At 40.7% G+C, this 4915-nt stretch overlaps 1 pseudogene; it reads left to right on the top strand.

The window, feature by feature from the left end:
- Positions 1–1195: 1195 nt before the first annotated feature.
- The window catches only part of LOC106520169 (uncharacterized), an 18864-nt pseudogene continuing 15144 nt past the window's right edge, over positions 1196–4915 (top strand).

The following is a 4915-nucleotide window of genomic DNA, read 5'->3' as shown; positions in this document are numbered from 1 at the left end:
GGCCAAATGCAATAATATAATACACAAAATGCAAATACTTCAAGTAAAGTTGTATTTTTTATGATTAAGCTAGCAGCCGTCCAGTTGCCCACATTTTCTTGCTTGTTTGTTTCTTTTTTCAGCCCATGGACATGGAGAAAATTCAACGCATGCTCAGGCAGCAAAGGCTCATGGGACTTTTCATAATTTAAAATTTGAGTATATGTGGTCTTATAAGGTGTGCAAATCTAGGTATGGAGTTAAATCTAATATAAATGTCTCATGAAGTTACTTGTGTTTTAAGTTTAATCTTAACACAATTCAAAGATAGAGTACCATGAGTTAAGACTATCTGACTACAGATCCTTGTACCTATAGTTGGACCAATGTTTGAAAAGACTAAGAGCAAATATAATATTTCTACATAAGACAGGAGATTACAATCTAGTAACCAGGATAACTGCTGGTGGGCCAAATCAAATGGCTTGGCGGGCCAAATTTGGCCTGCGGGCCCCACTTTGGGCAACTCTGATCTACACAATTCAGCCTAGTAGTATTAAAGGTAATTTTACTGTTGTCCATCATGTTTACAACCTCCCACACTGTTATCCTAACATGACAACAATAAAAAATACAATAATTTGTTGGAACAGTAAATATGTCTTTTCGTGGGTTTACCCAACATAAGGTTGTCAAAATCTAACACAATGATAACTGACCTACTTTCTGCATCTCTGCTATTTTTTAGGACCAAGGACTAGACTCAGGTCCCCATAATTAACATTAGGTCCCCAAAAGTATGGTGTACACACAAACACACAGACAGACGTCTATTCCTGTTTGTTGAAGATGTTTCACCTCAAGAAAAGTTTTTCAAGACCTTTCTACAACCTTTGAGTCAAACTAGTGATGCATGAAGGAGGCTGGCAGGTGGGGTGGAGCAGGTGTTTCCACGGCTGATGGGAGGTTCAGCAGACAGAAAAACCATTAAATGGACCCCAGACTTTCCTGAACAAGTCAGAGCTTCATCAGTGCTCTGACGAGAGAGGAGACAGAACATCCTCTTCATCGGTAGACTTTACATTTAGACAGTTCTGTTGTTGATGAGATATTCTGTTTCTCTGKGTCTCTTTATGAAGTGATGTTTCCTCTGCAGGTTCAACTGTCTGATCTTTGTTATGAATGTCACTCAGTTTTGAATTAAACAGACTTTAACTGTTTTTCATCACATCTGATACTTTCAGTTTGACCTGTTCAGAGGGGCTGAGTTCTGGTTTGGATGGAGAACCAGTCATTCACTCCTCTCAAACAGCCGATTGTTTTTGAACTGGAGGGTTTCAGTGTTCCTCCAGGATACGGGCCTTTCCTGTTCTTCCTGGCTCTGTTTGCATACATGGTGGTCTTACTGGGGAACGGCGTGGTGTTGTGTGTCATTGTGATGGACAAGAACCTGCACAGACCCATGTTTTTAATGATCTGTCACCTGACGGTCTGTGATCTGCTGGGGGCCACAGCTGTACTTCCTCGCCTCATGATGCACTTCCTGATGGGGCAGAAGGACATTGCCTACGCCCGGGCCATCGCTCAGGCCTACTGTGTGCACACATATGGGGCTGCAGTACAAACCATTCTGGGTGCAATGGCCTACGACAGGTGAGGAGGTTGATGTTTCTGTTTAACTTCAGAAAGGTAAAATCATTTATTCACATGAGCATTGTGAGGTCTTTTACCAGAGATCTGGATCTTAAGAGTTCTGTTTTTCTTTACCTAGTTTTTTTTACTTTTGTCTAGCAGGTAATCTGTTTGAGATCGGTAGTTTACTTTAAAACAGAGACCTGTGAGTGTATCTCTCTCTGCTCAGGTTTGTTGCAGTGTGTGAACCTCTCAGGTATCACTCCATCATGACTTCAGTTCGGCTCCACTCCTGCTGCGCTCTGGCCTGGATCGTGGCCCTGGTGCTCATCGCCGTGCTCTTCTCCTTCCACATGAACGTCCCTCTSTGTGGTCAGACCATCAAACATGTCTACTGCAGCAACCGAGGCATCTTAGACCTGGCCTGCATCCCAACCCCCGCAAACAACATCTACGGTCAGAYCACTTACTGAAAGATAAGTAGTTTTTTATTGTCTGATGTGTAATGTTACCACATCCTGTGAATGTTGAAGAGATGATTATGGCAAAACAATAAATAAAGTTAGTAACTAACAGAAAAAAGGCTGCTTGAAAGATTTGTTCAGTTTTATTAGGAGTTTTTAAGAATGGAAACTAATCAAAACCAAAAAATGAATAATTTAATGAAATTTAATAATTTTATAATTTCCTGTGAAAAGTTTTAGATGTCTGTAGATGGTGCAAAATGCACACATTTAACTACTACCAGGAAATACAACCAAATGACATCTGTTTTGTTATCTCTTCACTGGTTGCCTCGTCAGGTTCCAGCTGATTCTTGTTGTTCACCTAGAAGGATTTAAATGGTCTGGCCCCCCATATCTCTGTGACCTCTTCACCCCCATGCTCCACRTCATTCTCTCCAATCTAAATGTACTGGCCTTTTAATAATTCTTAAAGCCAGAAGAAAAACCACTGGCAACGTGCTTTCTCTTTTCATGCCTCCTCACTGTGGAAATATTTAAAGCAAAGTTAAAGACTCATTTGTTCCCTCTATCTTATGCTTTGCTGTTTTCTGTGTGTTTTAAAGGTTTATCCATGACCTGGTGCTTGAGTACAGCGATGTTTGTCATCATCGCGTTCTCCTACATCCAGATCCTGAGAGTTTTGTTGAAGCAAGGTCGAMCCGACAGCAGCGTCCACAGCAAGGCCTTTCAGACCTGTGTTCCACACCTGATCATCTARGTGCTCTATCAGATAGCTTCCATGATCATCATCATCAGTCTAAGATTTCCCTCTGTGTCTCAAAACATAAAGAAGTTCTTCAGCATCCTCACCATCATCATCCCTTCAGCTGTCAACCCCATCATCTACGGCCTGGTCAGCAAAGATTTACGGAGCAGCATCATCAAGCGAACTTCTGTTTGGGTGTGTCCCAAAAACTTTAATTTTTTCTGAAGCTTTCAAAAACAAACCCAGCAGAACCTAGACCAGAACATCTGAACTATTCTTGCTCCAACTCAGTAGGAACCAGAGTTCAGACCTACAAATTGTTGGTCCTCAAACTTCTCCTTAAGCAATGGCATCATCCACTCAGTCTGCACTACCATCCCTAACCAACATGTTACCATGTCTGGGTTAATCTCTGCTCRGCCTTTATGATCCTGATCAGCTGCAGCACACGTCCTTGCAGATGGTTCTTATGTGTAGAATAGRTCACTATAAACCAGTCCTGGTCCACAAAGGCTTCTATTCTACATGTTTGAGATGTTTCACTTGTTCATCATGCCATATCTGAATGTTTATTAGGATGTGCACATACAGTAAGCCTTGATTTGTGGGTTAGGCCCYTAACCCAAACTACTAACGAAGCACAGTTCTGGGTGTGATGGCCTATGACAGGACTGTGACAAAGTTTTTCTGTGATCTATCAACTCTCAGAATAATGTTTTGTAATGTAATCCTTAATAAATGTTATTTACAAACTGTCTTTTTTATTGTTTGTAGGGAGATAAACAGTAGATAAAACTGTAGATCATAAACTCTTGTGGATGTTTTCATTCCCAACATTTTTCATGTTTGCTGGATGGTGAGTTGTTGGAAGAACCCCAGTGCCTCAAAGGGACAGTTTTAGGTAATATTTCCTAACAATCCAAGGTAAACAGGAGAAGTGGCAAAACAAGAGAATGAAAGAAAATTGAATCTGAGGGAATCCAGAAAGTCTAAATACAGAGAGAGATGAATAATATCTGACCTCAGTGGTGCAGATTGATAACAGAGTCCAGGTGAGTGAGTTCCAGGAAGCAGGGACTATGGAGTGATATGAGGGCCAAAATTAAGACTGTTGCACAACCAGCGGTTGTAGCAGGAGGCTAAATCTATTTCTGACAGATAACCTCTCCAGTGCTAACTGCYGCTTATCCATGCTAGTAGCTAGCTCCTCTGATGCTAACACAAATGAATAGTCTTCTCATTTGCCAGCACCGGCCTCCAAGTCAGCGGGGCCAGCCTACTACTACTCCTACTACTACTATATTTTTAAAGCACTTTAAATTGCCCATAGCTGTAATAAAGTGCTGTACATATAAAATTAAAACATAAAAAACACAAAACAAAGATTAAAAAACTATTAAAAACACAAGATTTCCCTCCACACCGCCACCAGAGGTAGAGTTAATAATAGGTCAAAGTGTCGATACATACGGTATATAAACAAACACTGCCACCAAACCAAATTGAACTATGACAACAAAATAAGAATAACCCAAACGATACCCAAAACACCAAGAACTACAAATGGCTCCTATAGAAACCATATTAACAGACATCCAAATATGAATCATATTTAATCACAGGGCTTTCCTAGTGTCTCAAGCACAAATATTTTGCATACAAACCCAACCAACCTGACTGTAACTTTACATTCTTAACAGGAAACAGAGACATTAAACTTGAGCTTTAGGACTGAAATCCACTGAAAGATGATTAACATTAAAAACCATGTTTAAATTCCAGATCAAACCTCTGTAACAGCGCACAGCCTCCCTTCAAACAGGGAGATTTCAACTGATGGAGGATGACTGCAGGTTATAACAATCAAGCATTTCTGTAGCGTTTGTTTCTAAACATATTACTCTTTCTGCAATAATATACATACACTCACCGGCCACTTTATTAGGTACACCTGTCCAACTGCTCGTTAACTCTTAATTTCTAATCAGCCAATCACTTGGCGGCAACTCAGTGCATTTAGGCATGTAGACATGGTCAAGACAATCTCCTGCAGTTCAAACCGAGCATCAGTATGGGGAAGAAAGGTGATTTG

The sequence above is a fragment of the Austrofundulus limnaeus genome, unplaced genomic scaffold, assembly GCF_001266775.1.
Source record: "Austrofundulus limnaeus strain Quisiro unplaced genomic scaffold, Austrofundulus_limnaeus-1.0 Scaffold89, whole genome shotgun sequence".
In the NCBI taxonomy this organism is placed as follows: domain Eukaryota; kingdom Metazoa; phylum Chordata; class Actinopteri; order Cyprinodontiformes; family Rivulidae; genus Austrofundulus; species Austrofundulus limnaeus.
The sequence above is the reverse complement of the archived record's forward strand: the minus strand, read 5'-3'. Positions and strand labels throughout refer to the sequence as shown.